Source organism: Lactuca virosa, chromosome 4 (assembly GCF_052849685.1).
Source record: "Lactuca virosa cultivar CGN04683 chromosome 4, Lactuca_virosa_CGN04683_v6, whole genome shotgun sequence".
Classification (NCBI taxonomy): Eukaryota; Viridiplantae; Streptophyta; class Magnoliopsida; order Asterales; family Asteraceae; genus Lactuca; species Lactuca virosa.
The window spans coordinates 493,684,069-493,705,776 of NC_136429.1; the positions used below are offsets into that span (position 1 = coordinate 493,684,069).

A 21,708-nucleotide genomic window follows, 5' to 3' on the forward strand; every position below is an offset into this window, starting at 1 on the left:
CAACAATAACCTATTTTAACTGCTCCTTTGATTACCCAACCCAATATATGATCAAATGAATCTTAATTGCCTTTACTGACCTCTGAAAGTAGAAGGGCAGAAAAGAGAACAGTGAAAAAAGGTTCCATGGCTTTAATTGTGTGAGTGGAAAAAAATGCAAAAAAATGCAGCCATCAGAAAAAAAAAGGTTTAAAAAAATGAAAATGACAACACCTTATCCTTCATGAGATTTAGTAATTCGCCACTAGCAAAATCATAAGCAGATTTTATGCATTCAAGATAGTGATCATTCAACCCAAAGTTCATTAATTTTGAATTCTCCAATACAAGCACTTATATTATACATATGTATAAAAGCCTCTAATAATAGCAAAAATTTGAGTAAATTACATTTTTTATCCCTGTAGTTTGTTGAATTCTAAAAATATGGTCCATTAGTTTGATTTTTTAGATTTTGGGTCCCAAAAGCAAGACAAAACAACGTTTTACGGACCAAATGATTAAAAATCAAACTATTGGACCATACTTGTAAGAAACAGCAAACCAAAGGGACAAAATGTAATTAATTAAAAGATACAGAAAGAAACAAGACTTGAACACTATGGCCACATTCTCTCATAACATTCAAACATTTCCTTGTTGTTAAAATGGTTTAAGCTGAATTTGCAAGGAAAGAATACAACTTGAAATCAAAGTCAAAATCTTTCTCCAAACCTGAAAAACAAGGCACTAGTCCCTGAGTTGTGGTCAACAACATACTCTGCACGTACCAAACCAAGCTTGGCTCCAACACCATATGAGGAGCCCTGACCCATTCTCCTGTACACCTCTTTTGGGTTTCCCTTCACATACTTTGAACTCCCCAAATCATTAACATGATCTGCAAATAAGTATACATGTGTGCTCCTCACTGGTATGCGTAGTTTAGTAGCAACATGTAATGTAATTATACAAATCAATGCCCATTTCTTATTTCGTGTAACAACAACAATATGATGATGAACAAATGAAATGTAAGATAAGATAAGAAACCTCAATGATATTTTTGGTTGCAACAATCTCTCCCATGTTGTAACCCCTAAGAGAGTAAGGTCCTCCAAGAGTGAAGGCATCATAACTTAGAAGGTCTCCCATACATCCCCCATATTACAACAACACTTACAATAATAATAATGCAAGAACAAGACAAGACTAGATTCACTGACCTGAAATACATTCCTCTCCCCAACAATTGCTCCATTTATAAACTTGGTGTTGTCCCTTGTGATATTTGCCTGTGCAAATACCATTCGGTCAATACCCGTCCCACTCAGTGTTGTTGGAGGCCCATCTGCACTAATACCACCACTCGACAAAACCATATGCTCATTTCAAGAAATATGACTGCTTTTATCACGTCTTGTGATCTCTTCCATTACAATTCCATATGTAAACTTGCTTTGTCGAGTGAAATTCTGGTCCAAACAACAAATTTATCAATAACAATGACAACATAAATCAAAAATTAAAATAATAATGAATATATATGATTTACGTTTACCTTAGTGATATTGGTTTTAACGCCAGTTCTGTCAACCCAAATAGGAGGAACTTCAATCTACTCCTGGCCCACCTGTGAACACTTGTGAACTCCAATGTTCTAACAGACTTGATGATATACGGTCCACTAGCATGGCCTAGACTGCTCTAGCGCGCCAGCCTGGCCTGGCGCGCTCCTACCAGCCCTGCTCGACGTTCCCTTGCCAGTCCTGCTGGGGACTCTCCTGTCGGCCCGACCTGGTGCTCCCTTGCCTTGCCATCCTCTCTTGGTGCGCGTCCGCCAGCCTTGCCTAGGGCGCGCCTTCCAGCCCCGCCTGGGGCCTCCGGGCGGCCTTACCTAGCTCCTTGCTAGCTGGGCCTGAATTGGGATGGCCCAAGGCCTGACCTAATTCCCCTTGACCTAATTCCCCTTGACCTAATTGCCCCCTATAAATAGAATAGTGCCTCCTCCATGAAGGAGGACTCTTCCCCCAGGGCTCAGCCGCCACACTATACTCAGGCTGGGTGGCTCATCCGTCACCCGTTGCCATCGGTCACCATACACCACCACCAGCACCAAGATGGTTCTCTCCAGCTATGGAGGACCATCTCAGATCTACCAACTGATCTAACTTGATCGTCGGAGTCCGCTCCCGGGGAACAGTCCCTGCGGCGGCTCTAACGACTTTGCTCTGTGATGTCCAGATCTCCACCGCAGCAGAAGACCAGAAGAATCGTCGGAGGCCGATGTCGCATCATTTGGCGCCATCCCGGATTCGAGCAAGTAGCAAAAGCCTCAGTTGGTTTCAAGCTCATTTTTCTCTTAGATCCGTTCAGATCTATTGTGCTTCAGCTTAGGTTTTCTCAGATCTGTTCATTTCTACCCATCATTTGTTCAGATCCATTGGGCTCTTGCCAAGATCTGTTCAGATGCGTTAGTTATTGCTAAGATCTATTCAAATCTGCTTCTCCATCGTTTGGATCTCTTGATCTGTTGAGTTTTTTCGCTTAGATCTTTTGATCAGCTTACTTTTTCGTTCAGATCTCTTGATCTGTTGAGTTTTTCTCGTTCAGATCTTCAGATCTGTTGAGTTTTTGGTCAAATATGTAGATATGTTTCGTTTTAACAACTCTCAAGCTTTAAAACACATTCTCAGATATAATGTTCATTTATATCTTGATGGGTTCTTCAGCAAAGTAGTGAAGAAAGAATTTCTTATGAGTTCTTAACCCATTTTCGTTATTATTTTGGTGTTTTATCAAACAATTTGAGAAGAAGAGAAATTGTTGTGGTTATTTACCTTATCTCCAGTTGATTTTATTAAAGAAACCACTCTTAGTTTTCAATTTTATGAGTAAAACTTCATTCAAGTTGTTTATTTTCTGCTTTCTTTAGAAGCATAGAGATGGAAAATGAATTTCTCAGATCTGTGTTTTGGCTTCTTGAGCAAGCTAAAAAAAAGAAGAGGTTTTACAAGTAGAAATCCTTCTCAAATTCGTTTTTGTCTATATCCTTGTGTTTGTTCAGCAAGCTTGAGAAGAAAAGAAGTTCTTACGTTATTTTTAGTTTATATGTTATAGAAAAACGGTTTATATCTAGATTTTATGTATAAAACTTCAATCCCTGAAATAACTATTTTTACACTCAGCCATATGGCTTGTACATTTTACAAAACACTCATAAAGAAAAAGAGAATGGATGAGAAGCTTTGATGGGTCTTAACCCACTTTCAGTTCATATATTTTTCAGAAAATCCTATTTGGTTTGTGATTCTCAAGTATTATTCAAGTTGTGTAGAAATTTGAAAGAAGAAATAAGTTTCTATTAATTTTTTTGTTATCTTCTCAAATTCCAGAAAACTCATTTTTCATTGTGCTGTAATCCTTAAATATTTTAAAATGTTGGTAAAGTTACTTTTACCCCCATGATTTTTACCATTTTAGTTAATGGTTTTCAAAAAAAAATAAAAAGGGTACACAGTGCACCAATATAAAAAAACGGTTGGTGCTTATATCTCGTTCTAGATGACAAAAAAGGGGATAATCGGATACTGTCTACATAAAAACGAGCTAAAATGCAGAATGCCCCATGTGGACCCAGCTGGTCCAATTCTTGGATACATGTCAAAAACAAAAGGGGGGGGGGGGGGTAAAAGATGCAGAGTGCACCAGACAAATTACAGCTGTCAACAAAAACCAAAAACAAAGCTAGAACCCACCTGGTCCAATGAGGAATGACGTAAGCAATGACATAAAAAGCCATCATTATTGAAGACATGTGGCCTTTCAATATGGATATGATTTGTTATTATTTATGTGTCGGTAGAATAATAGAATAATTATTAAGTGTATTATTTGATGTAACATAAAGTATGTAAGTCCCTAAATAGTCTAGGGGGCTATAATGTAAATATGTTTGTCATATTGCAATCAAACGATTGTAATTCAATTATGTACTCGGCTCCTTTGAGCCTATAAATAAGGCCTTTGCCCATAATTAATAAACAAGCTAAGTTTGAGTGTTTTAAGACTTGAGTTGATCTCAAGCTAAGTTTCAACTGATATTTTCTTTTGTAAAGCTTTTCTTTCTGTCGCTAAATTTTTCAAAAATCCTTGTTCTGCAATATAATTTAAACAACCAAGAAATCGTTGTATTTGTTTTCTATTTTCAAGTTTATCAGGAAACATATTTAATCTTTCTCGTATATTGTCTGTTAATGATAATTGACCATTTTCTCCAATTTTTAAACCGAGATATTCAACTGTAGATTGAAAAAGTTTTGATTTCTTTTTTGATAAAACTAAACCCTTTTCTTTAATTCTTTGTAAAACCTTGATGGCTGCATCAATGTGTGTTTGTTCATTTCCTTTTGTAAAAACAATTATATCATCAATATATGCAAGACAAATATGATCTAAGCCATTTAGAGTTTCATCCATGAATCGCTGATATATTGCTGGTGCCTGTTTTAAGCCGAATGGAAGGACATTCCATTCATAATGCTTCTGAGGAGGACATGAAAAAGCGGTTAGTGGTTTCGTATTTTCATGTAAGTGTAATTGCCAATATCCGGATTTTGCATCAAATGTACTAAAATGTGTATTTCCTTTTATTTTTTCTAAAATATATTCTTTTCGTGGTAATTTATATGAATCTCCTATAGTAGCATCATTCATCTTTTTATAATTAATTACCATTCTTCGTTTGCCTTGTTTTATTTCATTATTATTTTCTACATAGAATGCAGGTGCAGAATGAGGACTCGTGCTAGGTCGAATGATTCCTTTTTCTAATAGTTCAGTGCATTCCTGTTTGAATTCAGAAACATCTTTTATACTGTATGGAATTTTATTTGGAACATTAATTTCATCATTAGGGTTTTTTAATAATATTATTATTTCTTGATTATTTCTATTTTTTAAATGATCTAGCGGATTTTCGCTACATACTTCTTCAAGTTGTTTTTCAGCAATTTCTTTAACAAATGTTAGTAATATGCGTAGTTCAAAACCAACTTCTTGTTTGATTATTTTAATAAGATCATAATGTTTGATAATTGTAGTTTTTATAATACCGTTTGTCGGATGATTGAGACTTATATGATCATTTGTTTGTATAAATGGCTGATATAATTTAGAGAAATTATTTCCTATTACTAAATCTATTCCTGAATCATGTTGATATATAGTTGGAGTTTTAAATAGTGCTTTTTCAATTACTATATCTTTATCTCTTCCTACGAACCAAATTTTGTGAATTGATTTATCAGCAATTGTAATTTTTAATGGTTTTTCTAATTTTTCCCAATTTTTTAATATCTTTCTTCTTCCAAAACATAAAGTAGCTCCTGTATCTATATAAGAAACTAATTCTTTATCTTGTAATTTAGTTGTAATAAAGGTACTGTTTGGGTTAATATTTGTTTTTCTTTTACTCATTGGGGTTAGTTTATAAATTTCTATTAATTAATGTTTTTTCTTGCGAAATATTCATATTAACAAGTTGTGTTTGTTAGTATTGTTGAAACATTATGTATTACGGTTTTGTGATTTTTTAATCGAGATATCTTTTTTAGTTGTTTATTATATTCTTCTTTCTTTGGTTGTAATTTTAACAAATAGTTTTCTTCATATAATAAAACATTTTTTAAATGTTGAATGGTATTAGAGATATTAGAGTTTATTTTCCAATGGTTTTTTAATATATTAGTCCGAAGCATGTTATCTTTTAAAGAATTAATTTGTACTTTCGAATTCATTTTAACAAATTATTAAAGCGTCTGAAAGAAAATTAATTGAATTGTTAATATTTTTTTATTACTATTTTTAAATGATTAATTTCAATTTTTAATCTTCCAATTTTGACTAATTATATTTAATTTATCTCCTACTGATTTATCTTCTTCAGAATTAAGACCAATATTATATATTGTTCCTTGCGGTAAATTTTATGGTATTTCTATAATCATTTCTTTATCTGGTATACATGGTTTTGTATTTCGATATGAGCCTTCAAGTGTTTTAAAATATTTTAGGGAATTACTAGATGATTCTGTCATATTCTTAAACTTAATGATCTGATCATTTCTTTAATATCTTCTAATTTTTCATCGTTGTTTTCATTAGATGTTGTAGGTTGACATTCCGAGATAGAAGATCTACCCATTATAGTTGAAAATGGAGGTTCTATAATTGGACTTCTTTTTATTAACGGAGTAGTTATTATTAGTTGAAAATTAGTTTCATTGAATATTCTATTATTAGTCATATTTGGTGATTCAAGTGATAATAAAGGAGTAAATAATTTATCTATATAAATTCTATCTTCTGTTTTAAACGTAATACTATGATGAGAATTTGTTAATGCATAATTTATTTGATATGTAATAGTAAACGGATGATTACCTTTTATCATAAAATTTTGTCTTAATAATTTATATCGTACAGTAATACTATTACTTAGATTTTATCTTTAAGACTTAATCCTAATTGAATATTAATATCAAATTTTATTTTTCCTTCGATTAAATTACCTTTTCCTTTTGCAATAATACTTCTTGGTTATTAATTATACGATCATCTCTGATTTCTAATTTTATTGGTGTATCTAAGTCGCTAAAAGTACTTTTTAAAATTACTTGAATAGTTGATATATGAATATAAGCAATTTTTATTCTATCTGCTTCTTTAATATTACATAATCTATTTCTAATTTGTTGTTTATTTATTATGGGTATAATAATATTTCCTTGAGTTGATTCTATAGGTATTGCTTCTTCTCCTATAATTTTTCCATAATATATAATATTTTTTCTAGAAAAGAAATTTTTTAATGAGTTATTTTTAAAATGATGTTTTTCTGATAGTGTAAAAATTGATTTTTTATAGCATCTTTATTAATGTTATTTTTGTTAATTAAAGCATCAAAAATATATCCAGATTCATTTTCTTCGTTATTAATAATGATTGGTGAATTTTCTATTTCTTGAGACATATTTATAATGATATTAAAACCTTCTTACGACAATTATTATTGATTTTTAATAACGATGATTTTTGAGTATGAGTTTTTGAAATAATGATTATTCATTGTCATGTTTATGATGCTGCATATGCATATATTCTTATTAACGAAAGATTGAATATTCAAAATAATAAGAACGTTACTTAGCTCTGATACCAAATTTAAAGACATGACGGAATTAATATGATTAAGATAGAATTGTACGTGAATGTTGCGTCGGGATGGATTGACGATGGATTGTTTGGGTATGATTATATGAATATATGAATATGTTTGGATAGGGCTATGCTATTCTGAAATAGACAAACTCTTTCAACAGAAGAAGATTGAGATCAACTCAAGTCTTAAAACACTCAAACTTAGCTTCTTTATTTCATATGGGCAAAGGCCCTATTTATAGGCTCAAAGGAGCCGAGTACATAATTGAATTGCAATCGTTTGATTGCAATATGACAAACCTATTTACATTATAGCCCCCTAGACTATTGAGGGACTTACACACTTTATATTACATCAAATAATATAATACACACTCAATAATTATTCTATCTAAACTTCTTACCGACACTTTTATTTTATAAACAATAACAAATCCTTTCCATATTGAAAGGCCACATGTCTTCAATCACCACTGACGACCACCGTTGTCGCCGCTAACTGCCAGACCTCCAACCGGCGACGAATCCCTTTGAAACTCACCAACGCCTGCAACCTCACTCGATCATCGGTGACAGTTCCAACATCAACAATCGTCGACGTCAGATACCTAATCGACTACCAACCAAACAAAGCAGCGCCACCAGCGCTAGGCGCCGACCCCTGTTTTCTCAATTAATCGTCATCACCACTGTTCCCTGTTTCTTGATTCATCGTTGGGGAATCAGAGCCATGACACCACCAGTCGGCGACCTTTAGCCCCCAAGCAAACATAATCGTCGGAAATCAGAACCCGATTGTCACCGGCCGCTCTCACCCATCGTTCCTCCATCATAGTGGCTCCGAGATTACCAGAACCCATTACCAATCTCCTTCAACACCAGCGACCCAACGGAGCAGCCCGACGCCATTCACCATTATGCCACCTCATGACGACCATGGCCATCTCTGTCCACCTTCAACCTCCGAACCAACAACTTATCGTCGCCGCTCGATGTCAACCTCACCGATTGCCTATGCTTAGTCAACAACATCTTCAATTTTGGCTGTCAACCCCTGCAACTCCGACTTCATCTGCACCATTAAAACCCGGAGAAGAACAGAGAGAAAAAAGAAGAAGAGGGGAAGTCACGACCGGGGATTACATGAAACGCCTCCGACAACTATCCAGATCCATCAAATGACAGTCGCCGTTTTCTATTTGGGCGCTCACCTGAAACAGATCGTGGAAGAAGGGAAAACGCAGTCGTTCACGTCAAATGGCGACCTCACAAATGCCATCTGGGCTCCCACACACATACAACATAAAAGAAAATTGGGCTTATGGTGCAAGTGGGCTCCTTACATTGGGCTTCTATATTACACTGGACTACATCAACATTAATTAAATGGGCTGTTCGTTTAATCAAACTTAAACAGCCACTCAAGGTTCATTTGCTACAATAGCGGAACAAAACCCGACTTCAGAAGACCAGTTGCATTCAAGAACACTTGACATTTTCAAAAAAAATGAATTTGGGCTGATTATCAGCGGGCTCCAACCATAATAGTGATTTTGAGTTTTAGCAAATCTGGACTTCATAAGTTGATATTTAATGGGCCAATTTTGCAAAGACTAAAATCAAATGTTTAACATTCGCACACCGCAAGCTCCGCTCAACAGAATACGTTGTGACTCGAACTCTCTCGGCATTTTCAAAAAAGGAGGGAGAAGAGTAGTACGCAGCTACTACTACTCAGGAAGCATTTCGAAATAACCCCGACAGGACAACGATCAATTTATTACTTCAATAAAAAAATACTAACTATTAAATTTGTTTGTGTTGTCTTTTTAGAAAGCCGCTCCAGCGCCGCGACACTCAGAGTGCGCCAACAACAAACTTGCGGAGCAAAGCTTGATCTGAAAATCATTTACAGGGGACTTGCGAAATGTGCACCGCTGACCAGTCACTCAAAGTTCCCATTTAGCGGGCATAGAAATATAACTCCCCACCCGGTGTTGAATGCGGGTCTCGTCCTCCTCACCGGGGTGCGCGCGCGACACTTAGAGCGTCTATTTCTATCAACAACTTTTAGCTATGGCTGGAATGCGGGAATCACGGACCAAGTACGTTGCACTTATTTACAGACTTCGGAGCTCGACACAACATCTGTGCCGAACAACAGTCTCAGAGACTGCATGGCGAGGTTAAGCTCTTTAGTTACCCCGGCCCGACATTTTATCGACATCAGTGTCACACAACACTCTTTAGCAACCTCGCACTCCTCTCAATGAAGGAGTATCAAGTCATCTCAAGCTGTATAAGCAATGTCTGACTCATCACGCAACACCACGGCTCCCGTGAGTGACGTTTGGTAAATCTTTTTCTCTTTGATGCATTTGTGCTTTATCTAGTCCGATCCGATTGTCAGTAACCCAATCGCATCAGACTAGGGGGACTTGACGACGCACAGTTTATATGACTAAGTCCAGTCCGATGTCATTGGCCGTGTACCAATAACATTATACTGGGGGGACTTGATGACATATGCTCCACTAGCATGGCCTAGACTGCTCTAGCGCGCCAGCCTGGCCTGGCGCGCTCCTGCCAGCCCTGCCTGACGTTCCCTTGCCAATCCTGCTAGGGACTCTCCTGCCGGCCCGGCCTGGCGTTCCCTTGCCTGGCGCCCCCTTTCCGGCCTCTCCTGGTGCGTGCCCGCCAGCCTTGCCTAGGGCGCGCCCGCCAACCCCGCCCGGCTCCTCCGGGCGGCCTTACCCAGCTCCTTGCTAGCTGGGCATGAATTGGGCTGGCCTAAGGCCTGACCTAATTCCCCTTGACCTAATTGTCCCCTATAAATAGAATAGTGCCTCCTCCATGATGGAGGACTCTTCCCCCAGGGCTCAGCCGCCACACTATACTCCGCCCGGGTGGCTCAGCCGCCACCCGCCGCTGTCAGCCACCATACACCACCACCAACACTAAGATGGTTCTCTCCAGCTATGGAGGACCATCTCAAATCTACCAGCTGATCTGAATTGATCTTCGGAGTCCGCTCCTGGGGCACAGTCCCTGGGGGGCTCTAACGACTTTGCTCTGTGATATCCAGATCTCCGCCACAACAGAAGACCAGAAGAATCGCCGGAGGCCGATGTCGCATCAAGACTCATATGTAACTATGCATGATTTAGAATGCAGCTCCATTCCATATTCAACCATGACAGCTGCATAAAATAATTCAACACATTAACAATTGACAACTAATACTAATAAGAACAAGTACCCATATGAGCAATTTTCAACTAGCACCTGGTCCATGTTGGGGGTCAAAGGTCCAGATAATAATCATTGTGAGAATATTACTTCTTACCATAATGGAAACCTCCAAGCTTTATCTTAAAGACCCTGAAAAAAATCATGAAGCCATAAATCATATAAGAATATCAGATATCCTGCTATTGATAACAATAAGAAGGAAAAAGAGAGGGACCTTGAGAAGTGAAGGAAGAAGAAGCTTCATCACCTGAGCAGTAAGGTGGGACATCATAGCACGAGCAGCACATTCAGCAGCTTCCCAAACAGCAACAACTTGATCAGAGAACGAAACCTACTAATGAGGTCTAGGGTTTACATGGAAACCCTAAAATATGGATGACATAAGCAAAATCAGAAAGATATGAACATACCATGACCAGAACATGGACTGCGAGGATGGGGACTGTTAGGGCTAGAAACTAGCTTCTATTCTCCTTTATCAACATCATATCGATAAAGATCGCCATAAACATATTTCTGTGTAATATATCAATCATTTGCAAAGTAAGTTCAAGCATAATTTTAGAGAAGGTCACATGAATTCATCTATAAGACATAATGTCCAATTATTGTTATCTTCCATCCCTAAAGTCACCAGCATGGCGTCTTTTTTCTTTGGAGCCATCGTCGTTGCCCCATAACTTCGGAGATGGCGTGCCTACTGTTGCCTTGATCGACGGCGACGACTGGGAATGGCAAGTAACGATGGTTGAAGTGCGAGGGGAGAAGTAGGAGGCAGTCAATGTCGGGAGGGGGGAGGAAGGAGCGTCGATAATTAGGGCAAGAGGGAAAGGAGAAAAAAGGAAGGCGGGGTTTTTAATTTTTTAGGATTTCATTTTCCGCCTGGCTATTAAAGGATGGAACGCGGGTTCCATTAAATTTTATAAAGCGACATCCTTAGACGACACACATTTTATTATAGGTGCCCTCTGTGTTTTTTTTTTGTTTAGACACTAATTTAAGGGCACACAATAATGCGTGACCTAAATCCTTAAATTTTTTGAATAGATGGCACTTTTTTAATGTCACTCTCTTTTGCGTAACATAAATCAATGAGTGTCGTCGTTTGCGCGTCGTAAAATGGTCTTTTTCTTGTAGTGTGCTTAACTAGGAAGTTATAAAATTCGTTTTCAGGTGTAGTGTAACTATATAGAGGCTTTTGTGGTCAATATGGGATTTGTTCCTCTTATGTGTTAAGAGTTAGACATCTACCGCATGGTACCCATAGTTAAACACCAAATGAGATTGATAGTGATCCAAGTCTCATGTTCAACAAGATGTCTGTAACAAAGGGATAACTGATAAACTTACATTATACATCAATTATAACATGGAGCTTTTAGGAATTGGATGTTGATGAATTGCATTTTTCGTCGTATGTTATTGGGTGCGGTGAAATGTTGCTAGGCATTCACCACTGTTTATATCAATCTATGACGAGTCTTATGCGAGTGGGAGATTGAAAGATCTTTATGCCCAAGAGTCATTATAGAATGACATTTCTAATGACATATGATCCTATAGGGTCACACCTTATAGCAAGTTACTACTAACTGATTATTTATTACCGTAATTTTGGTTACTAATAAATATCAACTCCTGTATTTAATTGGAAAAATATTATTTTATGAAAATAATATTTACCAACATATTCAGAATAATTGTTTCTAGGAAATGATAATAAAGAGAACAAAAAACTAGTGAAATATCATGTGTTATTAAATATTAGTTTGTGAATGATCATTGGATTCTCCATTTCTCCCATAACTCCCCATCATTATATAGCATTAGTAACAACCATTTCAATGTGTTTTATGAATGTAATAATGCACCATCATAATGTGCATTCATATTATAACTCATCTTTCATCTTATTTTGATAGTATAAATAGTGAGCCATACGTATTAGAAACTTGATGATTTCATCACAAGTATTGGAATAAAAGTTCTCTTCACTCTCATATCTTGTTATTTGATCATATTTTATAGCACGTTATCATCACGACTCTACCATAGAGCTCCAACTTCTTGTCGTTCTTGTCATTGTCAGGTATATATATATATATATATATATATATATATATATATATATATATATATTTAAAGTTCATATGTATAATTCTCACAAGTAATATAATGCTCACAAGTAATTTTATGATACTTCTTAACTAACAATCCTCTAACTTACAACTCTTTATTTTGATTAGTACTTTCATTATGGCAAACCTTAGGAAACTTGAGTTTATGGCTCTTGACATTAGTGGAAAAAATTATTTATCATGGATCCTTGATGCTGAAATCCACCTTGATGCTATGGGTCTTGGAAACACCATAATGGATGTAAATCCTTTAAATGAAGCATCAAGCCAAGAAAAGGCTAAGGCGATGATTTCCCTTCGCCACGATCTCGATGAAGGATTAAAAGCTGAATACCTCACTATCAAAGATCCAGCTGATCTTTGGAATAATCTGAAAGAGATGTATGATCATCAAAAAACAGTGATACTTCCTAGAGCTCGTTTTGATTGGTTACACCTTCGGCTACAAGATTTTAAATCTGTGAGTGAGTATAATTTTGCCATGTTCAAAATTATTTTCCAACTAAAACTATGCGATGAGACTATAACTGATGAAGACATGCTAGAGAAAACCTTCTCTACTTTTCATGCCACTAACATGCTCCTGTAGCAGCAATATCGCGAGAAAGGTTTTAAAAAATATTGTGAATTAATCTCATGTCTTCTTGTGGCTGAACAAAATAATGATCTCTTAATAAAAAATCACCGTTCATTCCCTGAAGTGAATGCGACATCATCTAATTATAATGGTCGTGGGTCTAACCGTGGTCGTGGTCATGGTCGTGGATGTGGTGGAGGCCGTCATAATAATCGTCCCAACAATAATAATAATATAAGTAACCACCAGAAGTGGGAAAATAACAAAAACCTACATCCTAATGATAAAAGTGATCAAGGCAAAAAGAAAGTTGAAAATGTTTGTCACGGATGTGGAATGACCGGTCATTGGTCACATACATGTCGCACTCCAAAGCATTTTGTTGATCTTTATCAAGCTTCTCTAAAATATAAAGAAGGAAAAAATGCGGAAACAAATTTTGTTCAAAATTATTTTTCCAAAGATCAACTAGAAATGGGACATTTGGATGTTGCCGATTATCTTGCCTATACGGAAGGGACAAACGGTGCTATAGATGGTGATAGAAGTACCCAATTTTTCCCATAAAAGGAGATGGATATGCCATATCATGAAATTGTTGGTTTTCTAGTATCATTTTATTTTTGCATTATGTTGTTTAGAGTCATTGTCATGGTCAAGAATAATATGTAGTTTTGTTTAATGTCTTTAATGATTTTTATGTCATATTCGTTTCATGAGAAGAGATCTCGATGGTTTTTCTCAAAATAATAAAATATGACTTTATTTCTCTAAGTTGAATATTTCTTATTTCTTATTATTATTATTATTATTATTATTATTATTATTATTATTATTTTGAAGAGAAATATAGATATTCGCAAAAGAAATGAGGAAGATATATGTCTTGCAGACAGTGCAACAACACATAGCATTTTTAATAATGAAAAATATTTTGCTTACTTATCAATTGGAGAAAAAAATATTAATACAATAACGGGTAGTGCAAAAATGATTGAAGGCTCCGGAAGAGCGAATATCATATTACCACAAGGGACAATAATTACAATTGACGATGCATTATTTTCATCAAAATCACCAAGAAATTTATTAAGTTTTAAGGATATTCGGTCCAACGGATATCATGTTGAAACAACTAATGATGGTGATAAAGAGTATCTCAATATTACAAAAATGATATTGGTTAAGAAAGTCTTTTGGAAAAATTATCCGTATTGTCCTCCGGATTGTATTATACAAATATTAGAATGATTGAATCTCATGCTATTGAAAATAAAAGGTATGATAACACCTTCAAAGTTTGGCATGACCGGTTGGACCATCCCAAATCAATTATGATGCGCAAAATAATTGAAAGTTCAAGTGGTCATTCCTTGAAAAACCAGAATATTTTTCAAGCTAATGAATTGTCTTGTGTTGCATGTTCTCAAATAAAACTAATTTCTCGTCCATCATTGAATAAAGTTGGGTATGAAAGTCCTAGTTTCTTAGAAAAAATTCAAGGGGATATATGTGGACCAATTCATCCACCATGTGGACCATTTAGATATTTTATGGTCTTAATTGACGCGTCAACAAGATGGTCACACGTGTGCTTGTTATCTAGCCGTACTCTCGCTTTCGCAATATTACTTGCACAAATAATCTGCCTAAGGGCACATTTTCCCGATTACCTAATTAATAAAATTCGACTTGACAATGTTGGAGAATTTACATCACAAGCTTTTAATGACTATTGCATGTCGATTGGGATAACTATTGAACATCCTGTTGCATATGTTCATACACAAAATGGTTTAGCTGAGTCGTTAATCAAACACCTTCGATTAATTGCAAGACCATTACTAATGCATTCTAAACTTCCTACATCGACATGGGGACATGCAATTTTACATGCAACATCACTTATACGCATCAGGCCAACTAGTTATCATAAGTTCTCCCATCTAAGGACGTTTGGATGTGCATTTTATGTACCCATTTCTCCACCTCACCGCACAAAAATGGGTCCTCAAAGAAGAATGAGAATTTATGTTAGATATGAATCTCCATCTATAGTAAAATATTTAGAACCATTGATAAGTCTATTTTATTAATGTACTAAATTGTCATAAATATGTTGAATTGATGCATAATTGTCCAAGAATGGCACTACTTTGATGAAATGTTGAACATTATGTGCAGGCAACTACTTAGTGCTAAAGTGGGCGAAACGCGCAAGAAAAATGAGCAAAAGGAAGCTAACAAGCATGGGAGATGAATTGGTAAAAGAATGAAGAAAAATGGTGCTGAGAAATTTGACCACTCTTCAATGTTTTGATCATATCTCAAGATCTAGAGCTCCGATTGACATGAAGAAAGAAGTTTCGGAAACTAGACAAAATTTTCTACAACTTTTATGTTTTGCGTTTTTACTGAATCTATCGTTTTCATCACCAAAAAGGGGCAACAATGATGAGGGACGTCCTAGAACGCGTCTAAGACGCCCCCTAGGACGCCTACCCGTTTTAGGCCATTTTCAAGTGCAAATCAAGGACGACAGAAAGCCTGTAAAACGTCACGAAGGACACCCAGACGTCCTATATGACGTCTAAGACGCCCACTATGACGTCGACGCGGAAAACAGCTCCGAAAAATCCGTTTTTCAGCACCTATTTAAAGGGGATTAAACCCTAATCGACTTGGGACTTCTCCCCTGCGATTTTCCACAGTTTTGGAGGGTTCCAAACACTTTCAAACATTCTCCAAACATGTTTTTGATCATTAATTTCCAAATCCAAGATGAGAAATCACCAAGTTCATCATAAAGCAACGTTTGAAGATCATTCAACCGGTGAATCGTCATCAATTTCATCAAACTCCAGATTTGGTTACTTCTTCTCCAAGGTTTCATCGTTCCATGATTGATTGATCATTAGATGTTATTAGTTTTATGATTTCAAGTTGGTTTATGAATTTTATTATGAATTACATTGTTTTTATTCAAGTTTTGTGTTTTGTGAATTCTATGGAAGGCTAAACCACCTAGGTTACTTTGGGGGATGTTTAGGATGATTTGATGAACGTGTTTTGATTATTACTTCTATTCCAATCAACTTTAGTTATTATATGTTCTTAAATTTATGATTTCTATTAATGATAATTGAAGTTGGGTTTTATTCATGTGTTTAATTTTACAATTAAGATAGTTTATTGTCAATTCACTAATCGTGCCGAATTCATATAGTTTAGGAACTAAGACGATCTGTTGAATCAACATATACTATTCCAAACTTGTGATTTTAAATGCTAAACATGGTAATTGGTAATCATAAGACACAATATTGCCAAGCCACTCATTGTTCCTAATCCATTTAGACGTAGGGAGTAAGACAATTAGTAGGAATAACATATTGTGTGCCCAAAGTTATTTATTGCATGTTAATTGACCTTAGTTATGTTTTCATAATTAAACTGGAATTTAAGGGAAGATAAACACGTGACTCTTAATCATCCAACACTGAACCTGAAGTAACCTTGTTTTTCTCATTGGTAATCGTTTGCAATATAAAGTTCTAGTTTTTTTTATTTAAATCTTAGTTTAAATATTTTTCGTGACAATTGCTAGTAGTTTTTCGTTAACTATTTTAACACAAGGTTTAACCACGATCTCCTCGTGGATTCGACCCTTACTTATCCTAGCTATCTAGTGGTTTTGAGGTTACACAAAAATGGGTCCTCAAAGAAGAATGAGAATTTATGTTAGATATGAATCTCCATCTATAGTAAAATATTTAGAACCATCAACTGGAGATTTATTTACAGCTAGATTTGACGATTGTCATTTTGATGAATCAGTTTTTCCAACATTATCGGAGAAATAAAGAAGCTGGAGAATAAAATATCTTGGAATGAATTATCACTTTCAGTTTTAGATCCTCGTTCAAGTCAATGTGAACTTGAAGTGAAAAAAGATAATTCATTTACAAAATGTAGCAAATCAATTGCCATATGCATTTACTGAACCTAAGAGAGTAACAAAGTCTCATGTACCAGCTGTAAATGCTCCAGTTAGAATTGATATCCCAGAAGGAAAAAATACAACTACAAATGAATCAAAGGCACACCTGAAGCGTGGAAGACCAACCGGTTCCAAAGATAAAAATCCTCGAAAACGAAAGGGAGCAAATATAATTGATGGTCCAAAAGAGAAAACAAAATCTCTTGAAAAGATTAATGAAGCTCCAGAAGATCCCAATGACATAACAAAAGAAACCGGGGTACCTGAAAATTATGAAAATGAAGAGATCTCAATAAATTATGTCATGACAGGAATAAGATGGAACCAAAATAGGATAGACGCCGACGATAATTTTTTCATTTCATGTTGTGCGCAAGATTAAGGAAGAAAATGAGGATCTTGAACCTAAATCTATAGAGGAATGTAGAAATCGAAAAAGATTGGCCAAAATGGAAAGATGCAATCAACAAAGAGCTTAATTCTCTTACTCAACGAAAAGTTTTTGGACCTGTAGTCCGTACACCAAACATAGTAAGACCAGTGGGACACAAATGGGTATTTGTGCGCAAAAGAAACGAGAAAAATGAAGTTGTGAGATATAAAGCAAGACTTGTTGCACAAGGTTTTACCTAAAGGCCTGGAATTGATTATAAAGAAACATACTCTCCTGTGGTTGATGCAATTACATTCTATTATCTAATAAGTCTGGCAACACATGAAAAACTAGAGATGCGTCTGATGGATGTAGTTACCACGTTGAGAATGATATTTATATGAAAATCCCAGAAGGGTTTAAGGTGCCAGAAGCACAAACTCCTAATTCTCGTGAAGTATATTCGATACAATTAAATAAATCTTTGTATGGATTGAAACAATCTGGATGTATGTGGTTCAATTCTTTAAGTAAATTTCTTTTGAAAGAGGGTTATAAAAATGATCCATTAAGCCCATGTGTATTCATAAAAAGATTTGGATCAGAATTTGTGATAATTGCTATTTACGTAGATGATTTGAACATAATTGGAACTCCTAGAGAATTGGAAAATGCAACTTCTTGTTTGAAAGAAAATTTTGAAATGAAAGATCTTGGTAAAATGAAATTTTGTTTGGGTCTTCAAATTGAGCACACCAAAATTGGAGTTTTTGTACATCAATCCAGTTATCTAGAAAAGTTGCTTAAAAGGTTTTATATAGATAACTCACATCCATTGAGTACCCCGATGGTAGTAAGGCATTTAGATGCCAAAAAGGACCAATTTTGGCCTTGTGAAAAACATGAAAAACTTCTTGGTCCCGAAGTACTCACATCCTGATATATCTTTTGTTGTAAACTTATTAGCAAGATATAGTTCTTGCTGTAACATCCCAAATTTCAAGGCCAAAAATTTCATTTTTAAATAAGTTATTACATAAAACCATCAGTATAAAATCATTCATAATAACATCCGTGTCAAACCAAAATGTCAGTAATCAAAACATAAAATCATATGAGAGTGTAATCCCAAGGATCTCATGTGCGGAAAACATAGTGTGATGTGCTGCGATCAAGTCGACTCCTTTCCTTTAAAAACGAGTACCTGAAACCAGAACTAAAAACCGTAAGCACGAAGCTTAGTGAGTTCCCCCATCATATCACATACCATACAATCACATAGCATACATACTGCCAGGCAATTCTGGGGTGCCCGACCTACCCGTGTCAAGTCATTCTGGGGTGCTGACCTACCCGTGTCAAGCCATTTTGGGGTGCTGACCTACCCTTCGGTCCTAACAACCGAACTCCGGGGACTATCTCACCCCATACTACTACTATCACACATCATAAAATAATCATACTGTCAAGCATATATGGGGTGCCCGACCTACCCTTCGGTCCCTACGACCGAGATACGAGGACTATTTCACCTCCTACTACTACCACATAATATCATAGCATAAACATACTGTCAGACATATCTGGGGTGCCCGACCTACCCTTCGGTCCCTACGACCGAGATGCGAGGACTATTTCACCTCCTACTACTACTATCACATATAACATATCATGCCAGCATATAAACATATCATAACATACTGTCAGACATATCTGGGGTGTCCGACCTACCCATCGATCCTAACAACCGAACTTGGGGACTATTCCCCCCTACTACCACTATCACATATAACATATCATGCCAGCATATAACATATCAGGTAGTAGCAAATCTAGATGAATATCACAAAGACAATCATCTAACATACAACTCCTACTGGTGGGCCGGCATTGTGGTCGTAGACCCACCGCTACTGGAAGGTAACTCACCTCACACTGCTGAAGTCCCGTAGACACAATCCCACACTGTTGAAGTCCTGCAGACTCAACCCCAGCTGCTGGATGACAGATTCCCGAACTGTCAATACCAAAATAACACCCAATTAATAATTGGGTCCTACTACATAACCATAAGTACGTTCTTTGGGTAATTACCACATTACCCCTAGCTTGGCTTATTCAAGCCCAAGGCCCAATCCATAGGCCCAAAGTCAATTAGGAATCAAAGCCCAACACATGGCCCAATTTTCCAAATTGGGCCTAGGCCTATACATGGCTTCATTCTAAGGCCCAACATCATATAATCATTAAGGCCCAAACTATGGCCCATCTATGGCCTAATTTTCCAAATTGGGCCCAAACCCCTTACATGGGCCTTACCCCAGGCCCATTAATAACGCAATCATCAAGGCCCAATAGAAGGCCCAACAATACACCCATGTGAAATTAGGGTTTCACATAAAATGACGATTAGGGTTAAGTTTTTCTCACTTAACCCATTAAGGACTTAATCCATTAAGGACTTAATCCATTAAGTCCCTCATTCTTCTAAATAAGTCATATGGTGTGATTGGGCTTAATCACACAATTCCATTATTCCGATGGCCCAAAAGTGGGTCCCAATAAGTCCAAGCCCATAAATCCAATATTAGGGTTTTCTAAACCCTAATTAGGGTTTCCAACCCCATCTTAGTCCATTAGGCCCAAATGATATGTCTTTTGATCAATTAAGGTTAACTAGACTCATTAAGGTTTCACTAGGCCCATTAGTCATCTGTTTGGGCTTTTAGGTCCATTAAGCTTCATTGGGCCCCTTAGGGTTCATTAAGCCCACTAAACCTCATTGGGACCATTAGGGTTTCTTAGCCCCTTGACCAAACATCCCAACGAGTCAAAACACCATCAAAGCACACCGCCACCCGACACGGCGGCCGGTGGCGGCAGGAGGCGGCAACCACCACCCTAAGGTGGTGGTTTTTAGTTTCTTTCCATTATTCAATTTGTAATTTACACTTTACAATGCTGAAAATCAAAATGAACACATACACTAAACAACATAATAAGACACACAGCCACCCTATGGTGGCCGGTGGTGGTAGAAGGTGGCAGCCACCACCTCATGGTGGCGGCAGTGGCGGCTCTTGCGATTTCCGGCCAAACAACCCATACAACACCTTCTCACATCAGCAATACACACACTTACATGCACCAAAACACGCACACAAATCCTTTTTCTTGGACAAATACACCCAACACCCACCTACGGTGGGTGGCGTCGACAACAATACGAGATGGTGGCAACAACAACGAAGTTAGCGGCGGTAGGCAGCTGGTTGACAATGGAAAGGATCAGCAGCAGTGGCGAACGGCGGCTCTATGGCGACAGATGGGCTTACCAACGAACTTCCGCTCACTCACGACCCTCGCAGCAGCAAAACCCCACTCGATCGTCGGTCTTGGCAGCTATCTCGGCGAACACGTCGATTCCGGTAGCGGGGCTGTGACGGAGGCAACCCCCGGCGAAGCAGCAACAATTAAAGTCGTTCCAAAGGTTGCGGCGGCTAGGGAACCTTGCTCCGACTTGGTCTCCAACAGTTCTCTCGGTCAGGTGGATGGGGCACGACTGTTGGCTTCGGTGGTGCTAGTCGTCGGTGGCTGATCGGAGGTGGCATGTCGGCGCCGTCGATGGGGGGACATAAGGGTGGGGTGGCGGCTGATGTTCTACTTTAGGGTTAGGGTTACGGAGAGCAATACAACAGTTAAATACTGTGTCTCATCAAACTTCCCTCCATAATGGCAGGAATGGCCCCTCTCCATAACATTTCCTTTCAAAAGGAATCCGATAATTACCATTTAAACCCTTAGCATTAAAATCCTTTACAACTTTGGTACAAAATTGACCAAACAACCCCCAATACCTTAATTATGACATATTCAGCCCCTTTCACCTCATTTCCTTTAAATTAAATCCAAATAATTACCACGGAGCCCCTGTCTTCATAAATATTTATAAAATGAGTCCCGAACTCACACTTTTAACCCCCGGCTTCCAAAAATGTGGCAATTAACTCCTCGAACCTAACACCTTGCATATATAATTACTTATTTTAGGCTACCATTCGTCCATTAATTTTATTTATTTAACTAATAAATAATCAGGTGTTACACTTGCCCAACAAGAAGACACTGGAATGGAGTCAAACACATTCTTTGATATCTTCGAAGTATA

At 37.0% G+C, this 21,708-nt stretch overlaps 1 pseudogene; it reads right to left on the reverse strand.

Annotated features, from left to right (window-relative positions):
• Window positions 1-695: 695 nt before the first annotated feature.
• LOC145106958 (protein TOC75-3, chloroplastic pseudogene) lies at window positions 696-1,673 on the reverse strand (annotated as a pseudogene).
• Between the last annotated feature and the right edge of the window lie 20,035 nt (window positions 1,674-21,708).